General features: G+C 37.9%; 1 long non-coding RNA gene and 1 other non-coding gene across 2 annotated transcripts in view; both read left to right on the plus strand.

Annotated features, from left to right (window-relative positions):
* LOC110213554 (uncharacterized) overlaps positions 1 to 18,932 on the plus strand; it is a 243,826-nt gene that overhangs the window by 8,101 nt on the left and 216,793 nt on the right. The window lies entirely within an intron of this gene.
* LOC144457298 (U6 spliceosomal RNA) lies at positions 1,306 to 1,410 on the plus strand. Its single transcript, XR_013486613.1, has one exon. It is a non-coding gene; the product is annotated as a U6 spliceosomal RNA (small nuclear RNA).

An 18,932-nucleotide genomic window follows, 5' to 3' on the forward strand; every position in this document is an offset into this window, starting at 1 on the left:
CAAAGAGGTAAGCCAAAGACTTGTGTCCAAGGATTAGTAGTATAGCTGGTTCTCAGCAGATCTACATCCACCCACCCCACATTTGCAAACCAGGGAAATACTTTGGAATTGCAGGCCCCAGAACAGGGGGCTGCCTTCTTCAGTCTGGCCACTTCAAGTTCAGAAGCTCAGTACCAAAGGGATTGCTTCCTTCCACTAGAAATCTAAAGAGCAGCCCATCATAGCATCAGGGTCCAGTGGAAAGAATATCAGATTTAGAGAACTGAGTTTGAATTCTAGCTCTGCTACTTACTACCCAAGTAATTCACTCAATCACTCTGGGTCTCAGAATCTTCATATTTAAAATGGGGGTGGGGAAGAGAAAAATTAGGTGGCTTCTTATCTATGATTCAATCACTGTAAGGTAGGATTTCTTGTCAATTTTTTATACACCATGTACTTTGAATTGCCTAAATTTCAGAGCAGGTATGTAGGGGTTAGGGGGAAAAGAGAAGGGTAGATGGAGGGGGAGACACAGTGAGAAAGAGAAAGAGAGGGGAGAAGAGAAGAGGGGAAAAGAAGAGGAGAGGAGAGGAGGATAGGTGAAGGAAGGGGAAGGGAGAAGAGGGGAGAGAATTCAGTACATTATTCAGATAAAGCAACTGGTTGTTTTTGTCCACTGACATAGCTATATTGATCAAAAGAAGTTTACTCCTTTTAGAATTTTTCATAAATGGTCCTGTGTAATTCATTGTTCACTGTAGTAATACTGATAAGTTTATACCAACCTTAACTTTATGATGGACTGCTGTTGTCGATTAGCTGGCCACTCTTTCTTTTACTGTTTTATTCTGATGCCTCTTGCATAATTTTCAGATGTCACAAGAACAAAGTCTGACCTAAGTGAGATTTTGAAGTAAGTGAATTTTGCCTTCATCTTCTTTCTACTTCTCTCTTAACCTGACTCCTGCCTCACATTGTCCTCAGCACAGCACCTTTTCCAAGGCTGCCTTAGGCTTGTGCTGCTCGATGTTTCCAGGCTTTCCTGATCTCACTCCCATCCAAATTATTGTCTCCCGTGCCATTCTTCTAGGGACTCTCTGTTCACTAGTTGATCTGAAAAATGAATACATGTTAATGGGTTGATGTGTTACAATGGCCTCCTAAAAACAATGCCTGAAACTAATGAATTAATTAAAATTCTGGGAATAAGAGGCATTGTGGCAGGCATTTCTGGGCAGTTAGACATTTTTGGTTCCCATCAATTCACACTATATTTATTATGCTTACATGTAGAGCCAGGCCTACAAACCAATATTTTTCTTTCATGTCAAAATTAAGTGCATATAAAAAATTGGAACATACAGAAGAAATTAGCATGGCCTCTGCACACAGGATATCAAATAAGTTTGTGAAAAAGTATATATTTTTCAACTATGTCTTGACATTATTTTCTTACTTTTTATTCAAAAATAACTTGGCTTAATGCATAGGGAGCTGGCCAAGAGTCAAAAAACCCTGGGTTTCAGCCCTGCCACTGCCATGGATTGGCTGTATGACCCTGGGCAAGTAATTTTACCTCTCAGTGTTGCATTCTCTTCCTCTTCCCTTCCTCCAGTAGAATGTAAGTTCCTTAAGGGTTGGAATTTTGGTTTTTTTGTTAGTTGGTTTGTTTTTGTCCTTGTATTTTAAGCATCTAGGACAGTGCCTGGCACAGAGTAAATGCTTTAAATTTGCTTCTTGAATTGAATTGTTGAAGAAAAGATTGCATGATCTTTCCTGATTGATAAGTAAAATTTATAATTCCAGTCAGCATTATTCATTCGTGTTTGTTCATTTCTCTTTTTGGCTATGAAAGAACCTTGGAAATTAGGGCCTGTGCTGTTGGAAATTTCTTGGCAGTTAGATATAGTCAAAAAGACCATGTTTCTACTTTTGACGGGCTTTGTGCTGATACTGCAAGTAGTCCAGGTCTCTGTGTTCTGAATCAGGGCCAGATTTTTTCAACTCCCAGTGATATTGTTTGTTTCTCTGTGTGGAAAGGAAAAAGGAGACAAATAAGTGCTTGGATATGATGTAGATTCGTGTTCTCTAGATAATTCTGGGGAATCTATGGAGTATGATTTGGCTGGCATCTGTGCCCTTCACAGGTAAATTACCAGATTGAGATATTTCAATTCTGAGTTTTCTGGTAATTGACTCTGTTCAAGGACCAGGGAGGCAGCAGCCATGCCTCTAATGAGCTCAAAGTAACTCAAAGTGGAAAGAATACTGGATGTTAATTCACTAGATTTCCCAGTCTAGTCCCATTTCTCCTACCTATTGACCATGGGGTCTGGGACTACCATCTATTCACCTCACTGACACTTAGTTTCTTTAACTACAAAATTCAATTTATCGAACATTTATTAAATGACATGGTAGGGTCTTGGGAAACTGAAATATGATCACAAACTAGATATTCTATAAGCTTTTTCCAGCTCTAATGTGATTTTGTGACTTAAACGCAGTCTACTCTTCAGTCTACCCCAAGATAGCATGCTTTCTGAATACCTCTTCTCCTAACCTGCCCTCCCCTCTATATCACCCATCCCTTTTCTTATCCCCTTCCCCTTCTATTTTCCTGTAGGGCAGGATAGATTTCTATACCCCATTTCCTATATTTCTTATTTCCCAGTTGCATGTAAAAACAATTTTTTTAAACATGTGTTTTTAGAACTTTGGGTTCCAAATTTTCTCCCTTCTTCCCTCCCTACCCAACCTCATTGAAAAGGCAAGCAACTAGAAACAGGTTATACATGTGTAGTCATGCAAAACACTTCCACAGTAGTCATGTTGCGAAAAACTAAGTCTATTTCCCTTCATCCTATTGCTCCCCTAATTTATTCTATTCTCACTTTTGACCCTGTCCCTCCTCAGAAGTGTTTGCCTTTGATTACCCTCTTTCCCAAATTGCCCTCCTCTCTATCATCCCTCTGCTCTCTTGTCCCCTTCTCCCCCTATTTTCTTGTAGGGTAAGATAGATTTCCATATCCAATTGAATGTGTATGTTATTCCCTCCTTAAGCCAAATCCGATGAGAATAAGATTCACTCATTCCCTCTCGCTTTCCTGTTTCCCCTCCACTGTAAAAGCCTTTTCTTGTCTGTTTTATGTGAGATAATTTACCCCATTCTACCTCTCCCTTTCTCCTTCTCCCAGTATAATCTTCTCTCATCCCTTAATTTTATTCTCCAGATATCACCTCTTCATCTTCAACTCACCCTGTACCCTCTATCTATCTATCTATCTATCTATCTATCTATCTATCTATCTATCTATCTATCTATCTATCCATACATATAATTTTTACCCTCCAACTACCCTAATACTGACAAAGGTCTCATGAGTTACAAGCATCATCTTTCCATGCAGGAATGTAAACAGTTCAACCTTAATAAGTCTCTTATGATTTCTCTTTCTTGTTTACCTCTTCATGCTTCTCTTGAGCCTTGTATCTGAAAGTTAAATTTTCTATTCAGCTCTGGTCTTTTCATCAAGAATACTTAAAAGTCCCCTATTTTGCTGAATGACCATTTTTTCCCCTGATAGATTATACTCAGTTTTGCTGGGTAGGTGATTCTTGGCTGTAATCCTATCTCCTTTGCCCTCCAGAATATTATATTCCATGCCCTCTGGTCCCCTAATACAGAAGCTGCTAAATCTTGTGTTATCCTGATTGTGTTTCCACAATACTTGAATTGTTTCTTTCTGGCTGCTTGCAATATTTTCTCCTTGACCTGGGAACTCTGGAATTTGGCTACAATATTCCTAGGAGTTTTCCTTTGGGGATCTCTTTCAGGAGGTGATCAGTGGATTTTTTCAATTTCTATTTTGCCCTCTGATTCTAAAATATCAGGGTACTTTTCCTTGATAATTTCCTGGAAGATGATGTCTAGGTTCTGTTTTTGATCATGGCTTTCAGATAGTCCAATAATTTTTTAATTCTTTCTCCTGGATCTATTTTCCATGTCAGTTGTTTTCCAATGAGATATTTCACATTGTTTTCTATTTTTTCATTCTTTTGGATTTGTTTTACAGTGTCTTGATTTCTCATAAAGTCACTGCCTTCTAATTGCTCGATTCTAATTTTTAAGGAAGGGTTTTCTTCAGTAAGCTTTCAGACTTCCTTTTCCATTTGGCCATTTTACTTTTTAGGGCATTCTTCTCCTCATTGGCTTTTTGGACCTCTTTTGCCATTTGGGTTAGGCTATTTTTAAGGTGTTATTTTCTTCAGTATTTTTTTGGGTCTCCTTTAGTAAGCTGTTGACTTGTTTTTCATGATTTTCTTGCATCACTCTCAGTTTTTCCTCTACTTCTCTTACTTGCTTCTCAAAATCCTTTTTGAGCTCTTCCATGGCCTGGGACCAATTCATATTTTTCTTGGAGGCTTTGGATGTAGGAGCTTTGACTTTGTTGTCTTCTTCTGGTTGTATGTTTCGATCTTCTTTGTTACCAAAGAAAGATTCTAAGGTCTGATTCTTTTTGTGCTGCTTGCTCATGATCCCAGTTAATTACTTGAGTTATAAACTCTTTGTTAAGGTAGGAGTCTGCTTCCAGTGTGGAGAATGTACTGTCCCAAGGTTTGGGGGTTTTGTGCAGCTGTTTTCAGAGATACTTCTAGGGACCTGAAAATTTTCAGTTCTTCCAAGGTGCTATGATCAAGGGTGAGGTGTTTACTCCTTTCCTGGCCTGTGCTCTGGTCTATGAATAACCACAAGCAGTCTTTTCTGTCTTGGAACTGTGAGGAGGATTTACTTTTTACTGCCACTACAAGCTCCACCGTGCTAGTGCTCCTCCTTGCCCCAAGATTGCCACCCAGAATTGTGACCCGCATCTAAGCCCGGGCAAACCAAGGGAATCCTGCACTAGCAGAGAGATCCCTGCAATCCCCCTCTGATCAACCACTAGATTCCCCCTCAGTCTATGGGCCAGAAGCTCTGGAGGCAGCCACTGCCCCAAGGCCAAGCTTGGAAACTGGAGCTGATACCACCAAGCTTCTCTCTCTCACCACAGACACAGACTTTTCCCACTGACCTTCTAAGCTGTCTTTGGCATTTGTGGGTTGAGAAGTCTGGAAACCACCACAGCTGCCTGAGATTCAGTCCTCTGAGGCCTGCTCCAGGCTGGGAGAGGAGCACGGTTCAGTGTGGGTGCTCAGGCAAGGCAGGCTGAGTAAATTCAAAGTAATATTGGGTGAGAGAGGACTAACAACCCAGAGAATCAGGAAGGGCCTGGTTTAGGAAGTGGATCCTGAACCATGGTTTGAGGAAAGAGAAAGATACTGTGAGGAATGGTGTAAAGGAGAACATTCCAGGCATGGTGAAAGCCTATGCAAAGGATTAGAGATGGGAGATTGAATGTTCCATAGGGAAAGCCATAGACCAATTTTGCTGGAACATAAAATGCAGGAGGGGAAGAAATGTGCTATCAGATGAGGAAGACAGGTTGACATCAAGTTGTGAAGGACTTACTTGGCATTCTGGGGCAAGCACCGTGCCTTGTACATCGTAGACGTATTCTGGGAGTAAGACACTTTTGAACATTGGCATATTGATATAAAACTTCCTGTTGAATTCAATGTAGTTTGTTGAAAAGAATACTAGGCTAAGAGTGAGAAGACTGCAGGTCTAGTCCTGTCTCTGTGGACAAGTAACTTACTCTCTTTGTATTGTACATGGGGAAGCACCCCTATAAGAAGAGAAAACAGTAATGCTCACCCAGGGTGTGCCAGCACACCTGGGTACACATGGCCCACACTCTAAGGTCCCTTGTTTTTTAATCTCTTTTTAAATTTTAACTTCTACTTTATAGGATTAGAAGAACAAATAAAAGAATATATGTAAAAGAGTTTTTGAATTATTTCTTTTTCTGTGAGCTATATCCTTTAGGTGATTGGTACTATAGAAATGCCTGGTGTTGTGGCTATTCAATCAGATAGGGTCTCATGGGAGCCCAGCTATCCTGGTTAAAGGGAGGAGGAGAAAGCCAGGAGGGACTCTAATGAATGCACATGATGGAAAATCCAGGACTTTAAAAAACATGCTAATAGTCATTTTTAAATTACTTTTAGAATTGGTAATAGTAGACTCCTGTAGTTTTCGAGGAGAGGGGTAGAGATGGGGCTTGGGATTTGTTCAGCTCTTTCCACCACATCCACTTGGCCTTCATCCATAGAATGAAAGGTTATAAATGCAAAGAAAAGTGAATGGTAAAGAATTCTTGACTCTGATGAAAGAAATTGAGACAGCAATGGTGATGGGTCTTCATACTATTTTACAATATGTTAAAATCATTACTGTAATTAAAAAAAATTATTGTCATTCAGTACCCAGCAAATTAGCAGAGGTAGATGACAAAAGATGGGAATAGCCAATGTCTGAGGAACTGTGCAAATACAAGTACATAAATGTACTGCTGATGGAGCTGTCAATTGGGCCTACTGCTCTGGAAAGCAATTTGGAATTATGCTAAACGAGTGACTAAAATGCCCATATCCTTTGACTCAGATATTATACTGCTAGAAGGTGAAAGATAAGAAAAGTCTCATATACATCAAATATTCATAGCAGAACAGGTTTTTTTTTTGTGGTAGCAAAAGCTTGAAACAAAGTAGCTGCCCATCAATCAGGCAATGTCTAAGAAAACTGTAGTACATGTATATAATGGAGTATAACTGTGTTGTATTAAATGACTAATAAGAAGAATTCAGAAAACCATGAGAAGTGAACTATTACAGAGTGAGTAAGCAGAAACAGGAAAGCAATATACACAACGACTAACAAAATTAAGGGAAAGAACAAAAAGACCTACATTTAATTCTGGACACTTACAATGACCAAACATGTCCTTAAAGAAGTGAGAGTATACATCCCTCTCCCTTCTTTGAAGATATGGTAGATTAAGGATATCAAAGATTGAATGTATTATCAGACTTGGTTGAAATGTAGGTTTTGCTAAACAGCTTTCCCCTACCCCTCTCTTTAATTTTTTTTTTTTTTGGTTATAAGAGATGGTTTGCTGAGTAGGGAAAGGGAAAGGATCTGTTCAGAAATTAAGGCAATAAAAAACACAAGATATAAATAAGAGTTAATAATTTTTTAAAAAACCATCCAATGCTTCACATTTAAAGAGCCTATAATAAAGCACCCAAGGTATTTATTTTAGAATGTTTCTGTAGGTTTCATTGGGCAAATGGGATCCCATTGTGATCAGGTTGGTAAAAATATCAATACTTTTTTTTAAGTCAAGCTCACGTTTAACTCTTGTGCCAGAAGATAGGTTTTTAGCTACAAAACAAACTTTGATCATATTTAAATTAGCATGACATTGTTCCCAATAGCTTTGAATAAGGATCATAAGAATCATAGATCCACAGCCAGAAGGAACCTCAGTGGCAATTTAGTCTAACCTTTTTCATTTTACAGATGAGTCAAATGAAGATCAGAGAGGTTGAGTGACTTGCCTAAGGTCACACAGAATAAAACTTTGGGGCAGGATTTATGTATCCATCAATTTCCATCAGTCTACCCATCTCTCTACTACATATCTCTCTATTCTCTACCTATCATCTATCTTCCATATATCTACCATCTACTATCTATGTACTATCTATCACCCCCCCCACATACAGTCCAGTGTATGAAGTTGATTAACCCAAGAGATCAACAAATAACCAGTAAATATCATGGTGACTGAAAGAACAAATGACAAATAAAAGTTCTTAAAAGCACATTCAATGTTCATTCTATGGTTTTATTCTCTCCTTAGGCATGGCATTAAAAAAATAGTAGATTCCTAATTTTCTTTCAAAACACCTAAGTGCTTAAAATGTTTTCATTATTACTCAACTTTTTATTTGACAGAAGTGAAGATATTTGTCCCTGGAAAAAAGTGCCGTTTGTTTTTAAAGTGTTAGAACAAACAGCTCCTTGGCACTAAGCAAAGCTGAGAAAGAAAAAAAAATCTGAGCAGCTGCGAGATGGCAGACAAAGTAAGAAAATGAGGCATGTGAAAGAATGTCTAATTTCACAAGGGCCACATATGCCAGTGTGGGGTGGGAAAGGAGATAGATGAGAAAAGAGTGAGATGAAGTGTGTGAAGTGACTTAAAATCTACCCTCTGCCTCCCTCCCTCCACCTTGGGGGTGAAAGGAAGCAGAATAAAATGCTTACACGTTTTAAAATATGGCAGGTTTTAAGTTTGAGAAATTTATGGAACCAACAGTTTTATTTGCCTAGAGACATTCATATTAAAAATGGTATTAAATGTATATTAACAGGCACGATGTAACTGGTTATGAACAAAGCACAAATTTAATTTTCTCTGTGTGACTAAATCATTGACTGGTTACACCAAAGGTCAAAGTCTTTCACATGAAAAGAAAAATAAAGAGGAAAAGAGGCTGCTCACAATGACAGCAGTTCTAACACAACCTGTTTAAACAGACAGTTGACTTGGAAAAATGGGAAATGGACAAAGTGAAAATATTGACTCTGACTACCATCTGCTTAGGAACCACCTCAGTGAGCAAATACTAGATTTCCTTGCCAAGAAAAGAGACAGGACAACAATGGGTAGGGCAGAACACTTTGGAGGTGGAGGCTCTCCAAGTAATGAAAAGAAGTGGAAAATAAGCAAGCAAATAAATTGGTGCAAGACCTACTGAAGACTAAGCACCTCTAGGACATTTGTAGAAGAAATTGAGAGAATAACAGATGAAATGTAGAATAGTTTTACTGAATTTTTAAATTAATAATTAGTTTTTATCAATTACGATAATAGAACCACCATATCTGGATCTTACCTCCTCAGTACCAATGATCTATTTAAGGATGTTACAATAACACTCAAGGGAATAATGTTAAGAAGAACAATTGGACCTACTGGAAATGCCATGATTTTAAAGGCACTCAGCTATCTATTCTCAAGATATTGAAAATCAGAGAAGATTCTAAAGGAGTGGAAAAGACTGTGAATGATATTTTCCCCCAAAAGATGGGCACGAAGACATCAGAAAATATTGGCTCATGCCTTGTTTTATATCTCTGTAAAATCCTTACTAAAATGGTCTATATATGCATACAAACACGCATACACACATACATATATAATGCATATCTAGATTTAGGTATCTTTGGTTAAAAGAGGCACTGGAAGCTTTTTGCTTAAAAATTTCTGCACAATATAATTTATAATCACATAACCAACTGAGAGCTGTAGTAAATATAGAATTCTGCTATTTCTATTGCTATTGATGTAAGTCATTTGAGTCATTTGACCTAAAAAAAAATGCAGGTGCCTCCTATAGGATAGGGACTTGCCCTATGATTTCCTTGTACAGGGGATTTCTGGATGAGGAAACTCACTCTGTCAGAGCAAGTCAGCAACTTCTGTGCAACTGATAGTATTAAAGAGTTGCCTAAAGGACTGAGTGGTCACACAGGATCACACGGCCAGTATGTCAGAAGTGAGTCTTGAATCCAGGTCTTCCTGGTTTCAAGGTCAGTTCTCTATTTTTCCACATTTATTTATTTTTAATTTATGGAATACATGAAACTGCAAAACTATTATGTTCAACTTATCTAATCCTTTTAGATATATAATAAAGTTATCATGTACATTTCTTTTTTTCCCTTTTTTTCTTCTCCACCCGCCAGAGATGGCTACTAGTAGACACAAACAGGTATATCTTTATATCTCTATCTATCTATATACATGTATGTGTAAAATTATTCTATACATACTTCTATTTATCATATTAAAATTATAAAGCCAGATAGATGTACTATAGAGTTTTGTTCAATAATCCACTGAGTATTAATATCACACAAGGCATAGGACAGGGAGACAAATATGCACCTAAAGTTTTATAGTATTTAGAGTTTGAGAGGCCCTTTAGAATCATCTTGTCCAGCCTTCTCATTTTACAGATAAGGAAATGGAACTGGAGGTTCACCTGTGGTCACCTAAGTAATAAGTAGCAGAGGTGAAATTTGAATCCAGGTCTTCTGACTGCAAATCCAGTGTCCTTTCCAGTACACCACATTTGAAGGTGATAAGTGCTGGATCAGCCCTCTCTTTTAAAAAAGCTTTTCAGTGGGAGAAATGCCATCATCAACAAACACTTAATGAACAAATGCTACAGTACTTTGAAGCAGTTCTAATGTCAGTGGAATAATTTTGATTGACTCAATTTGCCACATGGAAATTTTCAAGAGAAAAATAGCATCTGTTCAAACATCCTTGGACAGCTTTTATAAAAGAGACCTGGGCCATCCAAATTATCCTCCTCCTTACTCAAAGTCCTTCTTAATTCTAACAAGGAAAATAAAATTATTATTAATTAATGTTGATATAAATAGGATCACAAATTTAGGGCTGGAAGACAAACTAAAGGTCGCCAAGCCCAACCTTCTCATTTTACAGATGAGGAAACTGAGGCACATAGAGGCTAAGCAACTTGCAAACATTTTACATAAATATGCTGTTGCATGCATGTACATTTTGGAGCTTATTGGCACACTCCATATGACAGCTCAAATGTATGTAGGGCTTAACATTTTTTAATGCATTTTCTTTACAACCCAGTGAGGTAGGTAGTACAAATATTGGAAGCAATTTGCCCATAGTCTTGCATGTAGAAAGAGGCCATGCTGGGATTCTTCCCCATATCTTCTCATTCCAAGCCTTTTACTCCTTCCAATTAGTCAAAATTGGCCCCTACTTAAAATATACACTGCATTTATGACCATTTTAGAGGGCTTAACTGTATAGTTTTTACTGTTTTAAATGATTATGGAGATTCTTAATTATCTTATCTTTGCTTTTGGAGAAATCTGTGTTTTCTTTGATGATGAGTTCTTGATTGCAACATACAAGGGAAATGGGCTGCCAATGGAAGCAATAGGTTTGTCCTCACTAGAGGTCCTCAAGCAATGACTGGATGGTGATTTCTTGTCAAGTATGTTATAGAAGGGATGCTTGTTCAGTATAATGTATACCTGGAACAAATGATCTCTGACCTCCTTCCCAACTCTGAACTTTATATAATCATAACATTGTTGCTTTATATTTAAAAACAGGTTCATTTTATATTAAGCTACTTTGTGACATGATTTCTATGAAGATCAATAATGCAATATTTCAGTGACTCTGTAATCTCACAAAATTACTTCTGGAGAGATGAGGAGTACCCGACTGTGTTATTTGCTCTGCCTCTGTCTTCTATGGTCTTCTAGACATTATAGTCTTCCCTGTATCTGTGCCATCCAGACTCCCAGCACTGTCATCTGATCTCTGGGCCCTGGACGTTTTCTCTGGCTGTTCTGCTTGCCTGGAACATTCTCCATGCTCCCTACTCTGCTCTGACTGCTGACCTCCCTGTCTTCCTTTATGTCTGAACTAAAATCTCTCTTTCTACAGGAAGCCTTCCCTAACCCTTCTTAATTCTAGTACTTTGCTATTTATCCTGTATATAGCTTGCTTTGCATATGTTTATTTGAATGTTGTCTTCCTCATTAGATTGTAAGCTCTTTGAGGGCAGGGGCTGTTTTTTCCTCTTTTTATAGACCCAGCACTTAGCCAAGTGCCTGACATATAACAGGTGCTTAATAAATGTTTATTGATTATTTATTATCTAATGACATAACCTAAGAATCCTTGAACCTTGCCATCTGACCCACCAATTCATTCTTAGAACTTTGAGACTTTTTCATCTGCCCTTCAGTTAAATTTTCTTTTGTATTATCTCTTCCCCTCTCCCCCAATTCCTCAATTATAGTGTCAGCCCTTGAGATAGAGGGCTGTCTTCTTTTTTCCATTTGTACCCCAACCATTTAGCATAGTTCTTGGCACATAAAAGTTCTTGTTTTTAAGTATTTGTTTTGTTAAAAAAATTTGAGTACCAAATTTTCTCCTTCCCTCCAGCACCCTCCCCGTTAAGAAGGCAAGCAATATGATACCCATTATACATGAAAAGCCACGTAAGATGTATTTCCCTATTAGCCATGCTGCAAAAAAGGGACAAAAAAGTTAAAAAATATATTTCATTCTGTACTCAGCATTCACCAGCACACAAATTATTAATAAATGCTTTTTAATTCACTGGTTCATGTAAGTACTCCTTTTATGATGCAAATCTCAACTCCTACATCAACTCCTATGCAACTCTCTTTAATGTTCTCCCATAAATCCTCCACAGAGGACCAACCCAGAAACAAACAAAAAAAAAATTCAAAAGAACACTCAGTTCACTGATATCCTGTGGTGAAAAGTGGGAATTTTCAAATGTTATATGTTATTTAAAAAATTCAGTTGCATACAAAACAATAGCTTCCAGACTGATAGATAGGTGGTGGGAAAGAAGATGCTGATTCTCTTTCATAGCCCTATGGAAGATCATGGCACCATGGATTTAGAGATAGAAAAGGTTCTTAGAGGTCACCTAGCAAATGTCTTTCATTTTATAGATGAGGAAACTGAGGACAGATGAAGTCACAAAGTTAAGTTGCAAGAGTTGGGATTTTAACCCAGGTTTCCTGACTCTTTTTACAATATCATGTTGCATTCCCAGAGAAGTACAGATGGTCTCATCAGTGTCACCAACTTCTTTTTTTACTCCTTCTCCTTACAAGCTTCAACTGCCTTGAGTCACCTGGCACTTTGAATTTTTTTTTTATAATGAATCATTTTGAAAATCGAACCTTTGTAATGATGTATGCTCCTGTTAACTACTTGTTAACCTGTATGCTCCCATTAACTACTTCATATCCCTAATCCTATGGGGCTGTAGCAAAGGGACTGGAATGGAATCGTTTTTTGGAATGAAATGGATCATTGATCCAAGGGAAGAAGGTAGTTTAAATAACAAACCAGGAATTTTCAGAATTTCAGAATCATAAAATCTCAGAGCTGAAAGAAACCATAGAACCAGTAGAATGTAAGTTCTTTAAGAGTGAGGAATATGGGGAATATCTCACTTTCATATCTTCTGAATCCCCACACATAGTAGGCACTTTGTGAATTCTTTTGAATTCATGATTCTCTATAATCTGGATACACTGATCTACTTGCAGTTCCTCTCTCATCTCTATGCCTTCTCACTGATGGATCTCCTTGCCTCGACTGCTCTTCTTCTTTGTCTTTACCACTTAGTTTTTCCCTGGCTTCATTCAAGATATAGCTCAAGTTTTGCCAAAGGCTTGACCTGCTCTCCTCTTTTGTCTTCCCCAGTTAGATTACCTTCTGTTTACTCTGCATACATTGTATATAGGCACAGTTATTTCTATATGGCCTTCCTGATTAAAATGTATACTTCCCGAGGGCAGGAACTGCTTTTTACTTTTCTTCATATTTTCAGAGGGCAATGCAGTGCTTGGAACTAAATAAATATTTATCGATTGACTTGTTGAGAAACAGAAGGAGATAGAGGGACAGCTTTGGACTCAACAGATTTGGATTCAAGTCCTGCTTCTTATACATACCAGCTGTGGGACCACAAGCAAGTTGCTTAATTTCTCAGTGACCCAGAAAATTCTCAACCGCTATAACTTTTAGATGGAGCAAATTTCAATACTTGAGTTCGCTAAAGAGAAGAAATCAAAGGTCTGAGGGGGAAAAAAGACATGTAGGTGGATGATTAGCTCATTCCCCCTCTTTCTATATATCTATAAATTTATATGAAGGTATGAATGTATACATGTATGCATGTGTCTGCCTGCCTGTATCTTCCTCTTCTTTTTCTCTTTCTTTCTCTGCTTATTTTTCTTCCTTCTTCCTTCCTTCTTTCCTTCAAATCATAAAATAATTCAAAAGGCCATGGGAATATGGATGATGGGTCTAGGTAGGCTTTCTCATGTTATCCATAATTTCTTAAGTGTAAAAGGCATTATCAAGAACGTGAAAAGGAAGTGGACCAGTCATAGATAGTGAATGAGAGGTAATAGGGAAACAACCCGAGTACTATGTTGAGTAGTCCCACGATGTTTGAAGAAAGTGATGGAAGTGAGACCTCCAATGCGTTTCATGAATCTTCTACAGAGGCTTTATAAAAAGATACACACAAGAATTGTACAGAATGAGGAGAAATGGAAGGCCTATAACATTAGTAGAAGGATCTGTGGAAAATATCCTCAATTTATCAAATAAATGAGTTAACAAAATTATTTTCTTTCTTTTTCATTTTCTGAGACAGGAAGTAGTGTTATAAAAAGCTTTGATTTTCAGTTTTTCTCAAAATGTTCCATAAGATGTTTGGTAAAAATATGTTTAAATTTTGGAAACCCATCCCAAGACCTTCTAACCTTGGTTTCTTTCTACATCATAGAAAGAACATGTATTTCTTAGAAATTGAAAGTCAGGTCAAGAAGCATTTATTAAGCACCTACTATGTGCCAGGTACTGTGCTAAGCACAGGGGATACACATAAAGTCAAAAACAAAATAGTAACAATCCAAACAGTTCCTGCTTTCAAGGAGCTCATAGTCTGTTGGGAAGACAACATGCAAACAACGATATACAAACAAGATAAATACAGGATAAATTGGAGGTAATATCCCAGGGAAGGGCAGCTAGATGGTCCAGTGGATACAACACTGAACTTGGAATCAGGAAGAGTTATCTTCAGGAATTCAAATCTGGCCTCAGACACTTACTTAGCCATATGACCCTGAGCAAGTCGCTTAACCCTGTTTGCCTTGGTTTCTTCATATGTAAAATAAGCTGAAGGAAATGGCAGAGAAAACCCCAAATGGGATCGTGAAGAAATGGCAGAGAAAACCCCAAATGGGATCATGAAGAATTGGGCACAATTAAAATGACTGAATAATGACAAAAATCACAGGGAAAGTTACCAAAGGAGGATCAAGAAAAGCTTGTATAAGGTGGGAACTGGAACTTTAAGGAACTAACAGATTTAGATGAGAAGGGAGAATGTTTGGGGACAGCCAGTGAAAATATGACAGGATGGACTAGATAACTTCTGAAGAGCTCTTATAATCTTAGGGTGCTTTGAAACAACACAGAAAGGATATCCAGAGCAAAGGTCACCGAAAATGGGACGTATCTTCTTTCTAAAGCTTTAAAAAATATGAAATAACTTATTTAAAAAATAAAACCTAGAAATGATTACTGTTCTTGTATGTGGTAGAGTTCATATACCTTATTTTCCCCAAAGAGTTTGGAACATTTTCCCATATTTTAATTCTTCCAACAATGTGACAAAGACTAAATTTGCTTTCCAAGGAGGAATTGTCCTTTGGTCTATGTAAGGACCAAAATCAGCCCTAGGGGAAATAAAAAAAAAGAGCAGGGGTCAGGTAAGTCAAGTTCATCTTCAACTGCAAACTCTTTTTTAAATGCCTTTTCATACCTCTGTTTGAGGAGGGAACCCTCATTCCCTTAACCATGGAATTCACCTCATAATTTCCCACCTGATTGCTCTCCTAAGCTTTATGATCTCTAGAAAAATCACCATTCTGCAAGATAAAAATCAACTCTGAAACTAACCCTTCTTCTGTGCCCCCTGGCCCTGGGGCCCTTCCCTCCTTCTAGTTGGGGGGGCGGTAAGACTGTCCATTGGAGGTGTGCCCACAGGGCATTCACCTTTTAATTTCCCACCCAATTGCAATACTTCATCCTGTCCTTTTTAGCTTCATTTTATACAATATCTTCCCCCACTGGATTAAGAGCCCTTTGAGGGCAAGGACTTATACTTTTTACTTGTATCCTGTACGTTTTCTTTGTATCACCAGTTCTTAGCCCAGTGCCTGGCATATAGCAGATGCTTAATGTGTGTTTATTGACTCTGACTCTGACTACATAGAACCAGACCGGAAGCTTCAGAGCCGAAATGGGTTTTATCTCATTTTGCGAAAGAGCCCAAACGGTTAAGTGATTGGATACATTCAAAGTCAAAGACTGAATCACTATAGAGCTAGGACTGGAAAGCTGGCCTCCTCCTTACTACTGCTCTCTCTTTCTCCCTTTGCTGTAATCCTCTCACCTTGGGAATTTTTGCATTGTCCTGGCATTTTGAGTCCCAGTACTTAAGCAATTCAATCTGATTAACACTTTGAAGGGTTAGTTATTCTACGCATTAACCCTCCTAGGAGTAGCTGGGTTTTAAAGGTGGCTTCAGAGCAGTTGTGTCAAACTCAGAAAGAAACAGGGGTGGGGCTGCTACATCCTACATAAGGATCTCAGTGCATATTGACTTAGAAAATCACACATTAACATTTATTGTTGTTGAGTCATTTCAGTCGTGTCCAATTCTGGGACCCCATCTGGAGTTTTGTTGGCAAAGATACTGGAGTGGTTTGCCATTTCCTTCTTCAGCTCATTTTCCAGATGAGGAAACTGAGGCAAATAGGAGCAAGTGACTTGCTCAAGATCAAATAGTTAGTAAGTATGTGGGCCAAATTTGAATTCACAGCCTTCTGACTTCAGGGCAGGTACTTTATCTACTGTATCACTTCGTTTTCCCAATATTAACATTATTAACAATATTAACATTATCTATATCCTATTGTATTTTTATTTATTTTGTTAAATATTTCCCAATTACATTTTGATCTCTTTCTGGCTGTACTCAGGAGTACTGCCCATGGGCCCTGGGTTTGACACCTCTGTTGTAGAGCAATGTATTTAGTCCAAAAGGATGAATCAAGTACAGTGGCAGAGGAAGACATTTTGGGACAAAAGGACCTTTCCAGTATCTCTCTGGTCCCATTAGGGAGACTACCACTTACTACCCTTCCACAGCTGGGCCTTGGTGGTTGGGTTTCCTTTAGGAAGGATCCTAGGAATATAATGAAGAAAACAATGAGAACATTAGGAAATATACAGATTCTATTCCTTGTAATATTGTTGAATTCATTGCAACTCTCCTCCATTTTTCCCCATTAGAATGGGGTAGGTGGAGTTGGGAGAAATTCTTAAATTTTCTGCTCTGAATTAATGTGTTTAATTAAGGCACTAGAGAAAGGAAGGTACATCTTTTGGACTTCATTCCATATAAAATGTGTTGGGATAGGTGCTACGATCCCAGTTTACTCAGTGGAGAAACTGAGGCTCAGAGGGAATAAGTAATTTGCTCAAGGTCTTTCTGTTAATCACTAGCAGAAAGGATATTAGAATATTAATCTCTTGACTGCTAATCTTTCTAATTATTCAGAAGAGACTACTTTCTCTGGCGTTCTACTAGTCCCAGAGTCTGATCTTACCTGTTAATTTGGAAGAAGAGATGGGGGCTTTTTTGATAAAAGGTCTTGTGTATATTGTACTACCATAAAGGTAACCAGCACGGTACACTAAAGGGTGATTTTGTTAACTGCTGCCCTGGGTTTACATCAGCAACAAAAACAACATAACATTTAGCCCTTATCCAGTAGTATTTTGTATTGTTTTCTATTCTGGGAAGCTAGGCCAGCAGTACTTAGATAAAGAGGAAATAGAACAGCCTTAATAGAAAAAACAAAGTATATCTGTTATTCATAGTCCAATTTCACATTTAGCTGGGGACAATTTATTTTGACTCATGTATTAAGTGTCCACTATGTGCAAAGTTTCTATGATAGGTTCTGAAAAACAATGTAGTTTTTTTTTTTTACCCTCAAGGACTTCCTGGGAGGATGCAACATGTATTTATATAAATATGTACAAAGTAGAATGTGATGTAAGCACAAAAGAGAAATTTAGGTAAAGTCATCTAGGTCTAGAAAAACATGAGAAGGGGAAGAACACTTTCAGATCAAAGAAAGTTTTATTGAAGAAATGGTACCTGAACTGTTCTTTCACACCTGGGTTTAACACCTCTGTTCAGGATTTAAGTAGGTGGAGATGAAGAGGGAGTCCAGTTAGGGCATGTGTGATGACCTATGCCAATGTATAGAGGAAGAAAATGACAAGATAAGTTTGAAGACCATCTAGTAGTCCAGTTTCCTGGGAACATAGTATATAAAAGGATATAATGTGAAATAAGGCTGGAAAGACAGGTTGGAGATGCCTAGATATCTATTGGAAATAGCTAGATAGAAAGAAAGCTAGATTGGAGCCATGTTAGTGATGGAGCCAGTGGTGTCAAATTTACAAAAAAAAAAATGTGGGAAGAGGTGTACTAATCCGTACATAAGGATATCTGCAGCTCATATGTTGACTTGGGTTTAAAATATTATTTTATCTGTCTTAGTTTTTTTAAATTTTGTTAAATATTTGCTAATTACATTTTAATCTGGTTTGGACTTTATTGAGAGTTTTGTGGGCTGCAGCAGGTTGTGTGTTTGATGCCTTGGTTGTGGAGGGCTTTAAATTCTAAGCTAAGAAGTTCACATTTGTCTTATTAGCAGTAAGAAACATTTTAAGCAGGAGAAGTAACATTGTCAGATTTCTGTAAGATTGTTTTGATAACTGTGTGAAGGGTGGATTGGAAAGGGGAAAGACTGGATGCAAGGAGACCAGTTAGGAGTCTTTTGGAAGAGCTAAGCTAAGTGGTGATGAAGGCCTGAGCTATAAAGGTGGCTGTATGGAAAAGAAAAGAAAATGGATGCAAGAGATGTTGAGGAAGTGGATTCAATAAGACTTTGAAATTGATTGGATGTGGAGGATGATGAAAAGGGAAGAATCAGACATGCTGCTGAGGTTTTAAGTCTAGGTCATTTTAAGTATGGAGAGGCCAATGACAAATAGGGAAGCTAGGTGAATGGCCAAGTTTGGTGAACAAGATAATAAATCAATTTTGGACATGCTGAGTCTGAACTAGAGACAAACACTTAGCTAGAAATTTTAGCAGGCAGTTGGAGATGCAGAATTTGGAGCTCAAGAAAGAGATGGGGACCAGATATATAGATCTAGGAAGTGAGAAGGGAACCTATATGAATTGAGGTGATCTCCAAGGAAGAGAATATGGAAGGAGGGGAT

The sequence above is a fragment of the Phascolarctos cinereus genome, unplaced genomic scaffold (genome assembly GCF_003287225.1).
Source record: "Phascolarctos cinereus isolate Bilbo 61053 unplaced genomic scaffold, phaCin_HiC Scaffold_4;HRSCAF=312, whole genome shotgun sequence".
Lineage (NCBI taxonomy): Eukaryota > Metazoa > Chordata > Mammalia > Diprotodontia > Phascolarctidae > Phascolarctos > Phascolarctos cinereus.